Source organism: Hyperolius riggenbachi, chromosome 3 (assembly GCF_040937935.1).
Source record: "Hyperolius riggenbachi isolate aHypRig1 chromosome 3, aHypRig1.pri, whole genome shotgun sequence".
NCBI classification, from domain to species: Eukaryota; Metazoa; Chordata; class Amphibia; order Anura; family Hyperoliidae; genus Hyperolius; species Hyperolius riggenbachi.
The window spans coordinates 30,524,137-30,541,440 of record NC_090648.1 but is presented as its reverse complement, the minus strand read 5'-3'; the positions used below and the strand labels follow the sequence as shown (position 1 = coordinate 30,541,440).

Genomic DNA, 17,304 nt, shown 5'->3' with positions numbered 1-17,304 from the left:
AATGGGAAAGAATGTTGGGAATTTCCTTTTCCACAGATCAAAGGTGTAAAGCATTTACGCTTACTCATGCATTCTATATGTCTACCCGTTTGCAGGAAAGGAATTATAAGCAATTTTAATAATAATACATTTTTTTTTGTATAGCGCTTTTCTCCTGCTGGACTCAAAGCACTTGCGAGGCAGCCACTAGAGCGCACTCAGTAGCAGTGTTAGGGAGTCTTGCCCATAGATCTCCTTACTGAATAGGTGCTGGCTTACTGAAGAGGCAGAGCCGAGATTTGAACCCAGGTCGCCTGTGTCAGAGGCAGAGCCCTTAGCCATTACACAATCCACTATTTTAAATAGGTATAGGTGCCCATTAGCTCTACATGAGATGTTCCTTGTGGTGTCTGATCTCTGCTGGCGATGCCACACAAAGGTGGGGTCTCAGTTACATATGTGGTGGTCCTGTCCTTTACTTCTATACTCTTGGTTGACTAGTCTCTATTAAGGGTGTTGTGACGCATCCAGCCCATAGCTTTAGGTCTTTCTCCTCTTTAGGTCGAGGGAGTGTTTGGAAGCAGGGCTTACCACCAAGCAACTTTCTTCCAGTCTATGCCTCTCCATAGTTAAGAGTTGTTAATGTCTCTTAGGTAATAACTATCACAAGTTATGAAGGGTTACAAACCTTTACTGAGTCATCATGCTTATTAAGTTGTGGTGCCATGTGATTTTTTTTTTATTATTCAGATTTCTATTGAGGATCCTTTTTGATTTTGTTGTCTTTGTTTCTGTCTTGTGTTGTTTCTTGCTGTTCTACTTCTATCTTCTTCTGTCTCTTTTCTTCTTTCTCTCTCCTTCTCAGACTTGGTGAGGGGTCTGTTTAACACTAAGACAAACGAGCAGACATATCTATGTAACAAGCAGAGGCGTAGCTAGGGTTTTCAGCGCCCGGGGACAAAGACTATTAATGCGCCCCCTAAGGTGAAGCTTGCGACACACGCAGCCAAAAATGGGGCGTGGCCACATAATAAATGTGGGCGTGGTTATGGGTGGAGCCAAATGTACATGGAGGTTAGCAGGCTCATGCTCACCCACCCTCCCTCCCTCAGTATGTACCTTCCAGCATGTTCCAAGACAAATTCAGCAATCATGAGCAAACATGAGGCCCCCAACATGACTAACTCAGCAATCATGAGGCCCCCAACAAGACAAATTCAGCTATCTTGAGGCCCCCAACAAATCATGAGGCTCCCAACAAGACAAATTCAGCAACCATGAGGCCCCCAACAAGACAAATTCAGCAATCATGAGGCCCCCAACAAGACAAATTCAGCGATCTTGAGGCCCCCAACAAATCATGAGGCTCCCAACAAGACAAATTCAGTAACCATGAGGCCCCCAACAAGACAAATTCAGCAGTCATGAGGCACATAAATAGACAGCATTTCACATAAATAGGCAGAATGCCCCCTTAATATGGTAGACACCTCTCACCTGGCAGCAGTTCCCCAAAATACACTCAATCTGACAGCAGTGGTTCCCCAAAAATAGGTAGCCCCAGGTCTATAGGTGTCCCCAGAATAGGTGGCCAGCAGTACAGATGTCTCCAGAATAGGTGGCCAGCGGTATAGACGTCCCCAGAACAGGTAGCCAGGGGTAGAGATGTCCACAGAACAGGTAGCCAGGGATATATGTGCCCAGTATATGTAGGCAGGGGTATGTGTCCCCAGTATATGTAGCCAGAGGTATATGTGCCCAGTATATGTAGCCAGGGGTATATCTGCCCAGTATATGTAGGCAGGGGTATATGTGCCCAGTATATGTAGTCAGGGGTATATGTCCCCAGTATATATAGTCAGGGGTATATGTGCCCAGTATATGTAGCCAGGTGTATATGTGCCCAGTATATGTAGCCAGGTGTATATGTGCCCAGTATATGTAGTGGGGGTATATGTCCCCAGTAAATGTAGTCAGGGGTATATGTGCCCAGTATATGTAGCCAGGGGTACATGTGCCCAGTATATGCAGCCAGGGGTATATATGCCCAGTATATGTAGGCAGGGGTATATGTGCCCAGTATATATAGCTAGGGGTATAATATGTGTCCAGTATATATATAGTCAGGGGTATATCTGCCCAGAATATGTAGCCAGGTGTATATGTGCCCAGTATATGTAGTCAGGGTTATATGTGCCCAGTATATGTAGCCAGGGGTATATATTATTATTATTATTTAGTATTTATATAGCGCCGACATATTACGCAGCGCTGTACAGTGTATATATATATATATATATATCTTGTCACTAACTGTCCCTCAAAGGAGCTCACAATCTAATCCCTACCATTGCCATATGTCTATATTATGTAGTGTAAGTACTGTACTGTATATATGCCCAGTATATGTAGCCAGGGGTATATGTGCCCAGTATATGTAGCCAGGGGTATATGTGCCCAGTATATGTAGCCAGGGGTATATGTGCCCAGAATATGTAGGCATGGGTATATGTCTCAGTAAATGTAGGCAGGGGTATATGTCCCAGTATATGTAGGCAGGTGTATATGTGCCCAGTATATGTAGGCAGGGGTATATGTCCCCAGTATATGTAGGCAGGGGTATATGTGCCAAGTATATGTAGGCAGGGGTATATGTCCTAGTATATGTAGGCAGGGGGATATGTGCCCAGTATATGTAGGCAGGGGTATATGTCCCCAGTATATGTAGGCAGGTGTATATGTCCCAGTATATGTAGGCAGGTGTATATGTGGCCAGTATATGTAGGCAGGGGTATATGTCCCCAGTATATGTAGGCAGGGGTATATGTGCCCAGTATATGTAGTCAGTGGTATATGTGCCCAGTATATGTAGCCAGGGGGATATGTGGCCAGTATATGTAGGCAGGGGTATATGTCCCCAGTATATGTAGCCAGGGGGATATGTGCCCAGTATATGTAGTCAGGGGTATATGTCCCCAGTATATGTAGGCAGGGGTATATGTGCCCAGTATATGTAGTCAGGGGTATATGTCCCAGTATATGTAGGCAGGTGTATATGTGGCCAGTATATGTGGGCAGGGGTATATGTCCCCAGAGTAGGTAGCCAGGTGTCCCCCTCCCCAGCAGGAGGGGAGCAGCACAGAGAAAAGGGAGAGCTGTGAGCAGCGGTAGGGAAGGGGGGCTATCTCCCCCCCTCCTTCCCTCACCTTAGGGTGCTCTCCCTCCCTCGCTGTCCCCTCCATTAATGTCCGGGTGTCTGGCGCAGCGGGCGGAACTTACCTCCGTGTCGTCGCAGCGCCGGATGGATTTGCTGCTACTCTGGTCTGGTCCAGACCAGAGCAGCGGCTGCGGCACCCGAACTTCCGGCGCTGTAGCGAGACGGAGGTGAGGTCCGCCCGCTGCGCCAGACACCCGGACATTAATGGAGGGGACAGCGAGGGAGGGAGAGCACCCTAAGGTGAGGGAAGGAGAGGGGAGATGGCTCCCCTTCCTTACCGCTGCTCACAGGTCTCCCTTTTCTCTGCTCTGCTACCCTCCCTCCCCCCCCCCCCCCCCGAAAAAAAAAAAAAAACCACTGCAGCTCAGGGGACCTCACCTCCGTGGGACTTTGGGGACCCAGCACTTGTCCTACCCCGACCCCCCCCCCCCCCCCCTAGCTACGCGCCTGGTAACAAGTGTTACTATAATAACCATAATAGGTTTCAAAACCTATTTTTTATTGTATGCCTCTCCAGGGAACTATTGCTGTGGAGCAGTGTCTTTAGCTTATAGTCATTATTTATATAATTTTTTGAGATACTGCTGCATACCCTCAACCACAGCAATACCCAGGCGAGTCATCTATTAATTCTATATATATAATAGCGTAAGTGCCTCAACCTTCAAGCAAGAAGAAGAAGTAGCGCCCTGCAGGGGTGCTCGGATGTGCCTCATCCACGAATTCGGCAATCCGCGTGGTTGCAAAAAAAAAAATCCGCATTCGGCCCCGCCGCATGCGGATTTTCGTCCGCGTCCACGCAACCACGCGGATTTTCTGCCATGAATGGCGTAATCACGCGTGGATTCCCGCCCGGAGGCGGAATTTCTTTTAACGTTAATAACAAAGCCCCCATACATGCTACAATCCCCCAAATTGCATGGATTATCGAGGTGATAAGGGGCAACATAACTTCAACATAAAAAATTCTCCAAAATTTTTCTTTTTTTTTTAATGGCTTTTAAAGACAAATCACCACTGTAAATGGGGCTATTAATTGGTAATACGTGGTTTTAAAAAGGGATATACGCGTTAAGCAATCAAAGAGGTGAAGGCGAGTTCCAATGGCACTTGGCGGCGAAGGTACCGCTGGAGGAGGATGAGTGGCTGACGCCAAAAAGGCCCCAGAGAGGTTTTTGTAATTTTTTTTTTTTTTTTTGCAGCAATTAGCAATGACATCGCAGCAGAGTTGTCAGTGGACACGGGCAGTGTGAACGCAGAGTGCAGTGGTGGTAGCGACTGAGTCAGGAGAAGGACTATGCGGGCGGTCAGTTCAGCAGCACAGAAGGACCACGGCAACATACTGGTAGTAGTAGTAGCAGCACAGCGTCATAGTGCTGGCCAAAAAATTAAATGCACCCGGTGACCCGGGCAGTGTGAACGCAGACAGAGTACATTGGTGGAAGCGAGTGAGTCAGGAGGAGGAGGACAATGCGGGCGGTCAATTCAGCAGCACAGAAGGACCATGGCATCATACTGGTGGTAGTAGTAGCAGCACAGCGTCATAGTGCTGGCCAAAAAATTAAATGCACCCGGTGACCCGGGCAGTGTGAACGCAGACAGAGTACATTGGTTGAAGCGATTGAGTCAGGAGGAGGAGGACAATGCGGGCGGTCAGTTCAGCAGCACAGAACAGAAGGACCATGGCAACATACTGGTGGTAGTAGTAGTAGCACAGTGTCATAGTGCTGGCCAAAAAATTAAATGCACCCAGTGACCCGGGCAGTGTGAACGCAGAGTGCAGCAGCGGGAAGCGACTGAGTCAGGAGGAGGAGGACAATGCGGGCGGTCAGTTCAGCAGCAGCAGCACAGAAGGACCATGCCAACATTCTGGTGGTAGTAGTAGTAGCACAGTGTCATAGTGCTGGCCAAAAAATTAAATGCACCCGGTGACCCGGGCAGTAATAATGCAGACAGAGTGCATTGGTGGTACCGTGGTAGCGACTGAGTCAGGAGGAGGAGGAGGACAAAGCGGGCGTTCAGTTCAGCAGCAGCAGCAGCACAGAAGGACCATGGCAACATACTGGTGGTAGTAGTAGCAGCACAGCGTCATAGTGCTGGCCAAAAAATTAAATGCACCCGGTGACCCGGGCAGTGTGAACGCAGAGTGCAGCAGCGGGAAGCGACTGAGTCAGGAGGAGGAGGACAATGCGGGCGGTCAGTTCAGCAGCAGCAGCACAGAAGGACCATGCCAACATACTGGTGGTAGTAGTAGTAGCACAGTGTCATAGTGCTGGCCAAAAAATTAAATGCACCCGGTGACCCGGGCAGTGATAACGCAGACAGAGTGCATTGGTGGTACCGTGGTAGCGACTGAGTCAGGAGGAGGAGGAGGACAAAGCGGGCGTTCAGTTCAGCAGCAGCAGCAGCACAGAAGGACCATGGCAACATACTGGTGGTAGTAGTAGCAGCACAGCGTCATAGTGCTGGCCAAAAAATTAAATGCACCCGGTGACCCGGGCAGTGTGAACGCAGAGTGCAGCAGCGGGAAGCGACTGAGTCAGGAGGAGGAGGACAATGCGGGCGGTCAGTTCAGCAGCACAGAAGGACCATGGCAACATACTGGTGGTAGTAGTAGTAGCACAGCGTCATAGTGCTGGCCAAAAAATTAAATGCACCCAGTGACCCGGGCAGTGTGAACGCAGAGTGTAGTAGCGACTGAGTCAGGAGGACAAAGAGGGCGGTCAGTTCAGCAGCTCAGAAGGAGGACCATGGCAACTTACTGGTAGTAGTACCATAACACCAAAAAATTAACCAAGGTAGGCAATAGGCAGGTAGTAACTGTCTTTATAAAGGCAGGCATAGTTAACAACAGCACATGCAGCAGCCACTTCATGTCCCCCTGTGTCCGACAATAGGGGCCAGGAACTCACCTTCCACCCAAGCCTGGTTGATTTTCAGGAAGGTGAGTTTGTCCACAGAGGCGTGGGAGAGCCGAGAGCGCTTCTCTGTGACCACGCCACCGGCCGCACTAAAGCATCTCTCTGAGAGGACACTGGAAGGAGGGCAGGATAGGAGTTCCAGGGCATACTGGGAAAGCTCGCTCCAGATGTCCAGTCTCTTGACCCAGTACTCCAAGGGGTCCATGGGGCTGTCGGTGTCATTGAGCCCGTTGGATGACCCCATATAGTCAGACACCATGGTGGTCAGTCGTTGCTTGTGCTGGTTGGTGGTGGATGCTGTGGCGGGCACCTCTGTTATGGGCTGCTGCACTGCATACAGGCTCTTGCTTAGGCTCTTCAGGTCTCCGGGGCTCCAGTTGCTGCTGCTGCTGCTGGTGCTGGTGGTTGTTGTTGTGCTGCTAGTGGCAATGGCAGGCACCTCTTGCTGGCTTGGCAGAGCAGTTACAGTGGGGGTGGAAGGCTGGGGGAATGCTTCCAGTAGTCTGCGCACAAGGGCCTCCTTCAACTCCCTTGTGCGTTGCTCGGTGGTGGATGGCGTCATTAAGTCTCCCAGCTTCCCCTTCAGACGGGGATCAAGCATCAAGGTAATCCAGATGTCATCCCTTGAACGCATCTGGATCACCCGGGGGTCCCTGCGAAGGCAGCGCAACATGTGCACAGCCATGGGAAACAAGTGGGCCCTGCCAGCAAGATCTTCCTCGTCCTCGCCATTGTCCCATAACGCATGCCTGTCCTCTTCCTGTGCCATGTCGTTGTCCTCCTCAAACCGCCATCCACGTACAACGCCTGCTGCACTCTGCTCCTCCTCCTCCTCCTCATTCAGGTTAGGGACCTCCAACTCTTACACTACCTGCTGTGAGCCCTCCTCTGAGCTGGACTGTGCTGCCATCTGCTCCTGTTCTTCCAACCTCAGGGCTTCATCCCCACGCTCAATTAAATTGTCCATTGCCTGCTCCAGTAGACAAACCAAGGGCACCCACTGGCACACAGAGGCCCGCTCCTCACTGACCATCTTGGTTGCCTCCAGGAAGGGACTCAGCACCAGGCATACTTGCTGCATCAGTGTCCACTGAGTGGCAGTAATCATGGGGACTTGCTGGTTGCTGGGGACACTTAGGTCTAGCATGTAGGCCCTAAGAGCTAGCCTGTGCTGACACAGCCGCTCCAACATGGCCAGAGTCGAATTCCAGCGAACTGGCATGTCGATGATCAGCCGGTGTTGTGGCCTTCCATACTGCTGCTGTAAGGTGGAGAAGAGTGCAGAGGCAGTGGCTGACCGGCGGAAAAAGCGTACCACCGCCCGGGCATCCTGCAGCAGCTCGCTCATCCCCTGGTAGGTGCGCAAGAAGCGCTGCACCACAAGATTGAGCACGTGGGCCAAGCAGGGGATGTGCTGGAGGTTTCCCTGCTGCACTGCTGCCACCAGGTTGGCCCCGTTATCGGCTGCCACATACCCCACTTCCAGGCCTCTGGGGTCAGCCACCTCCGCTCCTGCTTCCTGAGGGCGGCCAGGACGTTGGTGGCCGTAAGCCTCTCCTTCCCCAGGGTCACCAATTTTAAAAGGGCTTGGCAGTGCCGAGGCTTGGCGCTGCTGCTGCCGAGGCGGGCTTGCTTTCCGGGTGCAGAGGGAGTGTCGTGACAGGACCCTTCTGCATCCCCCCTGATCCCGCATGGTGGCACCACTAGCTGGGCTGATGCGCTCTTGTCCTCCCTCCCTTCCATCAGTGTCACCCAGTGGGCCGTAAAGGACAGGTAGCGACCTGTCCCAAATCTGCTACTCCACGAGTCCATGGTCACGTGGACCCGCTTGCCCACAGAGTAGTCCAGGGAACGGGCCACGTTTTCCACCGCAAACTTGTGGAGTGCTGGGATCGCGCTCCTGCTGAAATAGTGGCGACTGGGGACTTGCCACTCGGGGATGCCAAATTGGAGCAGCGTCCGCATGGCGCTCCCCTCCTGCACCAGGGAGTAGGGAAGCAGCTGTGATGCCATGGCCCGGGCGAGCAAGCCATTTAGTTTGCGGATCCGCCTGTGGCTTGGAGGCAGAGGCTTGGTCAGACCCTGAAAGGTGTCGCTCAGCAGGGTCTGACGACGCTGGGATGCAGGGGAGACAGAGGAGAGAGACGACCACTGGCTGCCAGCCTCAATGTCTGTGTCCTGAGTAGCCGAGGTGGAAGAGCGCTTGCGTGCTACTACTGCTGCTGCTGTGGGGGATTCATGACCCTGAGGGAAGGATGATGCTTCTGCGCTGGTGGGCCTTCTGCTCTCAGGAACCCCTGCCAGCAGTGCCTGCTTCCTCTTAAACTCCGCATACTCGCGGCAGTGGCAGCTTCTCAGGTGGCCCTGGAGGGATGAGGTACCCATCTTGCACAGACTTTTCCCACGGCTCAATCTTTTGCTGCATAACCTGCACACCGCATACCTTTTGTCATCAGTACATTCATCAAAGCAATCCCACACTGGTGACTTTAATTTACTGCGGCCCCCACTAGCAGAGGGTGCAGCGGAACAATGTGTGGTAGTAGTTGCCGGGGGTTGCATGGTGGTGGTGCCGGCTATAGCAGTGTCCTGTCTACTTCCTCCACGTCCACTGCTGCCGATGCCCCTGCCCCTGCCTGACATATGGCGATATCCTTGCCTAGGCCGAGGTGACTCGGCATCCTGCTCTGACCATTCTTCCACGGACTCAGCAGGCTGCGCATAGTTAGGGTCCACAACGTCGTCATCATCAGCAGCATCATCATAATCCAGCTCTTCCTCTGACTCCCCCGCCTCCTCTTCTGTCCCTACATCCCCAGACACAGACCCCTCTTCTTCATCACCAGAACTCAACAACGCTTGTGATTGTGGCCCGATCTCAATCTCTGCCACATCAGTCCCCAGTAAGTCCTGAGCTTCTTGCATCAGCAGGTTCCCAGATGCTGGACTGAGGGACAGAACGCTGTCATCCTGGGAGGGCTGCTGACCAGTGGGTGCTGGGGTGGATGTCACAACAAGCGTGGGACGTTGGCTGCTGCTGCTGCTTGGAGTGGTGCTCACAGTAGAGGTCTGGGAGGAAGTCATGATGTCCATGAGTACGTCAGGTTCCATTTGCTCAACCACCACACGGGGACCAGAAACTTAAAAATATTTGGACAATGGCGTCCGCTGACTCGGCCCAGGCTTTGCTGCCCCCCTTTCTGCTGCATCACGACCACGTACAGCTGGGCGTCCTCTCCCTGGACGTGGAGCAGTCCCAGAAGTGGCTGAGGCAATTGAACTCCCTTTCCTCTCACCCCGCGAAACCCTGCCAGACATGTTGCTAGTAATGAATCACTGGATGCAGTGGGCACAGTACAAGGTCACTGAAGGATGCACCAGGCACAGTACAACGGCACTGAAGGATGCAGTGGGCACAGTACAAGGTCACTGAAGGATGCAGTGGGCACAGCAGTGGGCACTGGATATACAACTAGGTCACTGAAGGATGCAGTGGGCACAGTACAAGGTCACTGAAGGATGCAGTGGGCACAGCAGTGGGCACTGGATATACAACTAGGTCACTGAAGGATGCAGTGGGCACAGTACAAGGTCACTGAAGGATGCAGTGGGCACAGCAGTGGGCACTGGATATACAACTAGGTCACTGAAGGATGCAGTGGGCACAGTACAAGGTCACTGAAGGATGCAGTGGGCACAGCAGTGGGAACTGGATATACAACTAGGTCACTGAATGATGCAGTGGGCACAGTACAAGGTCACTGAAGGATGCAGTGGGCACAGCAGTGGGCACTGGATATACAACTAGGTCACTGAAGGATGCAGTGGGCACAGTACAAGGTCACTGAAGGATGCAGTGGGCACAGCAGTGGGCACTGGATATACAACTAGGTCACTGAAGGATGCAGTGGGCACAGTACAAGGTCACTGAAGGATGCAGTGGGCACTGGATATACAACTAGGTCACTGAAGGATGCAGTGGGCACACAAGGATGTCACACTGTGTAATGAGATGCTTATATGCCAGCGAGCGAGCAGCTGGCACTGGGCACGGCACAAGGTCACTGACAGAATGAATGAACAGCGCTGGCAGAGAGTGGCGGTGCTGGCGGTGTGACTGGCTGCCTGCAAATAGTACAAGTGAAGTGTATAACTGTCACTGAAATAATATACAAGTGTGTAATGAGATGCTTATATGCCAGCGAGCGAGCAGTGGACACTGGGCACGGCACAAGGTCACTGACAGAATGAATGAACAGCGCTGGCAGAGAGTGGCGGCGCCGGCGGTGTGACTGGCTGCCTGCAAATAGTACAAGTGTATAACTGTCACTGGAATATACAAGTGAACACTGCAGCTGCACTAACCTAGAGTGACCAGACGTCCCGGATTGCCCGGGACACGTCCCGGATTCGGGGTCCGCTGTCCCAGGCTTAATGAGGTCCCGGGAAACGTCCCGCTTTCAGCAGCGGGACGTCCCGGCCTCGGGACTCTGGCCACTCTCTCCTCAATGAACTGGCAGCGGCGTCTATAGACGCCGTGCCAGTTCATTGCCCGCAGCCCCGCTCCAGCCTCCTCTTCCGGTGTCTGTTTCCGACACCGGCAGGCGAGCAGGGCTACGGCAAGATGGCTGCCGAAGCCCTGTACTGGAGACCTATTTGTGTCACTAGTACAGGGCTTCGGGCGCCATCTTGCCGTAGCCCTGTCAGCGCGGGAGAGAAGAGCAGGAGGAGGAAGACGGTCCCGGGACGGAGCAGCGCGCCAGAGGCCGGACACTTCTGCCAGGTGAGTAAATGCTTTCTTTTCCAGGTGAAATGTTTGCCCGCATTGTTTCTTTTCCAGGTGAAATGTTTGCCCGCATTGTTTCTTTTCCAGGTGAAATGTTTGCCCGCATTGTTTCTTTTCCAGGTGAAATGTTTGCCCGCATTGTTTCTTTTCCAGGTGAAATGTTTGCCCGCATTGTTTCTTTTCCAGGTGAAATGTTTGCCCGCATTGTTTCTTTTCCAGGTGAAATGTTTGCCCGCATTATTTCTTTTCTGGTGAAATGTTTGCCTGCATTGTTTCTTTTCTGGTGAAATGTTTGCCCGCATTGTTTCTTTTCCAGGTGAAATGCTTGCCCGCATTGTTTCTTTTCCAGGTGAAATGTTTGCCCGCATTGTTTCTTTTCTGGTGAAATGTTTGCCCGCATTGTTTCTTTTCTAGTGAAATGTTATTGTTTGCCCGCATTGTTTCTTTTCTGGCGAAATGTTTGCCTGCAGTGCGTTTCTTTTCTGGCGAAATGTTTGCCCGCAGTGCGTTTTCTTTTCTGGCGAAATGTTTGCCGCATTGCGTTTCTTTTCTGGTGAAATGTTTGGCCGCAGTGCGTTTCTTTTCTGGTGAAATGTTTGCCCGCAGTGCGTTTCTTTTCTGGCGAAATGTTTGCCCGCATTGCGTTTCTTTTCTGGCGAAATGTTTGCCCGCAGTGCGTTTCTTTTCTGGCGAAATGTTTGCCCGCATTGCGTTTCTTTTCTGGTGAAATGTTTGGCCGCAGTGCGTTTATTTTCTGGTGAAATGTTTGCCCGCAGTGCGTTTCTTTTCTGGTGAAATGTTTGGCCGCAGTGCGTTTCTTTTCTGGTGAAATGTTTGCCCGCAGTGCGTTTATTTTGTACTGACATGTTGCCCGCATTGCGTTTATTTTGTACTGACATGTTTGCCCGCATTGCATTTATTTTATACTGACATGTTGCCTATTGCGTTTATTTTCTGGTGTCCGGGGTAACTGTTACTGCATTTATTATTTAATGGTCATAGATGGCTATGTTTGCTGCTTTGTGGTTACGGTATACTATTAGCATCACACAGTTTCTGCACACCCATGATACAAAGTCTCGTTTGTCCACATCATGGCGTAAACACTGCTTTCTTATGCCTCGCTGTTACATCATTACGTTAGCTCCGCCCATACAATGTCATGGCCACGCCCATTTTTTCGGCGCGCCGCCCCCCTCCCCCAGTCTTCGCCGCTGCGTGCTCCTCACTCCTTCCCACTTTTCGCCGCGGCGCGCTGCGCGCGCCGCCCACCCCCCCCCCCCTCCCAGGTTGGACCCACAAAAATATGGTCACTCTAACTAACCTGCCTGCCTGCACTACACACAGATAATCCCCACTCCCACTACACTGACTACACTGCAGCACTGAACCTGCCTGCACTACACACAGTTAAATAATCACTAGACTCCCACACTCCCACTACACTACACTGACTACAACTAACTACAGCAATCACTCACTGACTAGCTAACTGTGTACAGTATAAGAGCAGTGTTAGCAAAAAAAACGCTTTGTTTTTAACACAATAAATGCACTTGCTCAAACAACAATGGCCTGGAGATAATCCTCTCAGCACCACAGTCTAGCAAGGACAGAGCTTTTCCATCATGGCCGCCGCTTTATATTCAGGAGGGGAGGGCATAGCTCTCCTCCTGTGATTGGTTGCTAGGGCCTGGCTGGGGCCCTCTGATTGGCCTGCAATGTGTCACTTCCGCATAGTTTGACGCATTTCCGCTAACCACGACTTCAGTGCCGGGTTTCACGAGCGTGAATGCGGATTTCTGTCCGCATTCACGCGAAGCCGAAGCAGATTTTCGTGGTTGAAAATCTATTCACGGCTTAGCGTGTCCGAGGCGGAATGCGTCAAAATGGTCGTGAATCCACGCGTAACCGTGATCACGACCTGGCGGTGAGCACCACTGGCGCCCTGCCCCCAGGGCCGGTCCAAGCAAGAAGAAGGGGCTGGTCCAAGCAAGAAGAAGAAGTAGTGTCATATCAAACCAAGGGCAAAGAGGGATAATTTGCATATTCAGTAGCAGTGCATTGTGGGTAGCCACAAATGTTCACTTATAGCAGATTTGCTTCTGTTTTAAGAAGGAAAATTACACCAAGCTTTGCTTTTTTTATAAGGAGGGGTTTTTGTTCTCTTTTATCCTCCTATACATTCTTAGTAGTTTGGGTCACCCTGAGCTGCTTGGTTACTCTGTTGTACTGGTCCAAGCCCCTATCTCATACAGCCTTATTAATCTCTGCTATGTACTGATGAGGATCAAATGCCTGAAATAGGCTGTCACATGTGGGTTTGATATGACTGTGTAAAACTTTAAGCTATAGGCTTGCTTGACTTACCAAGGGTGATAAAGAATAATTTGCATTTTTAGTAGCAGTGCATTGTGGGTAATCACAAATGTTCACTTATATCTGAATTATTGCAGATTTTTTTCTGTTTTAAGAATGCAAATTACACCAAGCTTTGCTTTTTTTAGTAGGAGGTCTTTTTGGTCCCTTTAATCTACCTATACATTCCGAGTGGTTTGGGTCACCCTGAGCTGCTTGGTTACTCTGTTGTACTGGTCCAAGCCCTATCTCATACAGCCTTATCAATCCCTGCCATGTACTGATGAGGACCAAAAGTCTGAAACAGGCTGTCACATGTGGGTTTGATTTGGCTGTGTAAAATGTAAAGCTATAGGCTTGCTATACACCAGTGGTTCCGGATGCTTGCTTGGCTTAGGCAGGATTTTCCAGACCAGATCCGGAACGTATACTGTACAAATGGAACGGACGTTTGGCAATCCAATGATAGTCTATGGATGCGTACATACTCGTCCTTTCCACGCGGACTGGATCCGGACCGGATACAGACTCCGAACACTTTTTCAACTTGCTCTATTTTTCACGTACGTCGGATCCGGCCGCCACACCCGGACCTGATCCTGACTGCACCATCCGCACAGCTGAACCAATGAGAAACGGAAAGGAGGCAATACACTGGCTATAAAAAATCTGGACATTCTACCCACTTCCTATGCATTTTCATGGGCCCAGCGTTTGAGGAGTGGGGCAGCAGTGACTTGTGGCTGGAGATATTTGGCAGCATGTCGGAGGAAGAGGTGAGGCCCTACACACCTGAGGACCTGATTCTACAGGTGCAGCAGCTACCTGCCTGGTGCACCCACCATCTCCTGCGAGGAGCACGCCTTCTTCCCACATAGTATAGGTAAAAATCAAAAAGGAGACGATTCCCAGGTAAAATGAGTACAAAAACACTGGATCCACTATCCAAACTGCAGTCTCTATATCCAAGGATGGTCTCCACACTTCAGGCTGTCTCCAACAATGACCCCAGGGCTTCTGCAGACCTCCCAGACCCCAAGAATGTATATAGTCTGTATCTCTTTAAAAACAGATCCGGATATCAACCTGATCACCTACTGATGAAAAATCGGATGCAAACGGAACGGATCCGGACCAGATCCTGAGTGCAACCGTATGCGTCCGATCCGGATGCGCATGGAACGGATCCGGACATCTGTTCCGTTTTTTTGCAAAAACGCAAGTTTGAACGGGGCCTTACTAAGGGTGTAAAGGAAATGTTTGCATATTTAGTAGCAGTGCATTGTGGGTAACCACAAATGTTCACTTATAGCTGAATTATTGCAGATTTCCTTCTGTTTTAGGAAGGCAAATTACACCAAGCTTTGCTTTTTTATAGTAGGAGGTCTTTTTGGTCCCTTTTTTCCCCCACTGGCGTAGGGCCTGCGGTCGCAGCGGTCGCCGTGGCGACTTGGCCCGCCCTCTTAAGGGGCCCGTGCGTGCCCAACATGTATGCTGAAGAGGAAGTTGCTGTTCTTCCTCCTCCTGATATTTCCTGCCAGAGATCACACACAGGAGCGGCTGGCTGGAAAATGACAGAGCTATCTACACTTGCTGATAAGAAGCAGAGCGGCTCTGTAAGTTAACCCCTCAGGCAGAAAAGGCTGTATTTTAGTCTGCCTGCCTCTGCTCTGTTCTGTACTACATACTCCCATAAACCATAAAAATAAGGGGTGGAAGGTATTCACAGGGGTAATAAAATGGAAACAATAGGATGAAGGTTACTGCACTGGGCTATAGGGTGGTAATATATTGTGAGAGAGGAAAGAAATAGGGGTACATTTGTGTTGAACCACTAGATGGCAGTAGGAAGGAATACAGGGGAAGAATAAGTGATGTGTAATAGATTTAGATAAATTGTTTTAATGTTGTTATTTTTAATGGAAAATGTTGTTATTTTTAATGGAAAATAGCGATGTCTGCCCACAAATATGCATCTATTCAAATGTGGGGAAGATGCATATATGAAACGCATAAAGGAGCAAAGCAAACTCCATTATGGAGTAGCCCGTCGGGATATTTGAAATCTTACCCAATGAATGGGCGAGAACAGCTAGAGGCAGTATAAAAGAGGCTTGACGCGCTGGTGACGTCAGCCCCTGATAGACCGATTGGTCGAAACGCGTAGGGCGGAGCCACGTCCAGCGCGTCTGCTGAGAGTCACCTGAGGTAGCTACCGGAACAGCTGAGCAGCTTAGGAAACGTACGCTGAAGCGGGAGGAACGCCGCGGTAAGGGTTGGGGAGACGGGACGCCGCTCATCCACCACACGCTGGGCAGACCTCGCTGCTGTACCACCTGTGATACGCTAAGATACAAGTGGATATCAAGTGAGTGCGCATTCAAAGCGCGGGAGGCTTACAATTGTCTAGCAATATCACACTATTGTGTTTTTTATATATTTTTATGTGGAAGAAATTTTAATATTAAAGAAAAAGGCGAAGAACAGTACCAAGTGCCTGAGGATATTGCTTTGAGCGCTAGATCCACCTGTTGTCTGAGGTGGCTACGAGTTGGTGAGCGCAATCTTAAAAAGAGCGTGTGGAGCACTTTATTCACTGAGACACGGGTGCAGTGTGTATAGATTGGACCATGCAGAGTTATGCTATGTGAGGCTGTTTTGTGTCATTTTTTAGGAGGTGGAGAGCGCAGTCCAGCAGCATTTACATACTTACAATTGTTATGTATAGAGTGCTTGGGGGGCCCCACTGTAAAACTTGCATCAGGGCCCACAGCACCTTAGCTACGCCACTGCTCATAGTGTGACAGAGTGTGTGCTGCACAGCTGCAGTGCTGCTGGGCCAAGGGCTGTACACAGTGATAAGCTCAGTGATTAACGCCTTCACTATCACTCCACTATTGTTAATTCATTAATGTGTTAGTGTGCACTAGTGTCTTCTCCTCTGCTGTCTGACTGTCACTTGGCACGTGTCTCTTCGCACGTGGCACGTGTCACTTGGCACGTGTCACTTGGCACATGTCACTTGGCAGGGGCGTCGCTAGCCCTGTTTTGGGGGGGCACGTGCCCCCAATCTGTCCTGGGGTGCCACGGATCTCCGCCCGGCCGCCCCCTCTGTCAGACTCAGCGGCTCCATCCAGCCGCCGCGTCACTGACAGTCTCAGACCTCAGGATCAGGTGGCGAGCCGGCGACCAATCGTGCGGGCGCTAGGACCCAGTGCCCGCACTGATATGCGGAAGTGACATCACTTCCGCATATAGAGCGGGTGCGTCCAGCGCCCGCTCGTACAACTGGTCGGGTCGCCGCTGATCCTGAGGTCTGCTGAGAGGTAGGGGGGAGCGGCGGCGGCTAGAGGGGGGGCCTCCCTGTCACTCACTCACTCCCTAAAGGGCCTCCCTGTCACTCACTCACTCACTCCCTAAAGGGGCTCCCTGTCACTCAGTCACTCCCTAAATGGGCTCCCTGGCACTCACTCCCTAAAGGGGCTCCCTGTCACTCACTCACTCCCTAAAGGGCCTCCCTGTCACTCACTCACTGTAATGATCTGTACCTGTGTCATCCTGCTGGTGGCAGCACTAAGGAACTTGAGGTGGACTTCAGCTGTTTACCAGCAGGTGGCTCTCATATTGCTGGGAGCAGTGCTGTTCCTCGGCTCACCAGCGGATGGAGCTGTGGAAGATTCTGGCCAGTCACCTGAGCAATGTGCTGCATATAAAAGGATGGACTTGCTAGCAGCACATTGCTAGGTCATTCCGTCTGTTTGTCTGCTCGCTGCAGTTGTGACTCTGGCCATCAAGTCCTGTGTTCCTGAACTTTGTTCCAGTATTCTGTACTCCTGGTATTTGATCCTTGCTAGTCTGACTATTCTCTGTCTCCTGCCTTTGTACTTCGCATTCTCTGGTTATTGATCCTGGCTTGTACGACTATTCTTCCGTGTGCTGATTCTGCTGAGACGTGTCTGTATATATTGTGTGTGTTACTGTATATTCTGTGTGATCCAGACTCCTGTGTTCTGTTATCTGGTGTGTGTATATATATATATATA

At 50.9% G+C, this 17,304-nt stretch overlaps 1 protein-coding gene across 2 annotated transcripts in view; it reads right to left on the bottom strand.

Moving 5' to 3' along the window:
• LOC137560899 (vitelline membrane outer layer protein 1 homolog) overlaps window positions 1–17,043 on the bottom strand; it is a 41,750-nt gene extending 24,707 nt beyond the window's left edge. The window contains exon 1 of one of the 2 annotated variants that reach the window (XM_068272059.1): window positions 16,810–17,043. The gene's annotated coding sequence lies outside the window, so the exon portion shown is untranslated. Of the gene's footprint in view, window positions 1–667; window positions 816–16,809 lie in introns of those variants that run through there. The other variant, XM_068272058.1, reaches the window with a different exon arrangement.
• Window positions 17,044–17,304: the final 261 nt, after the last annotated feature.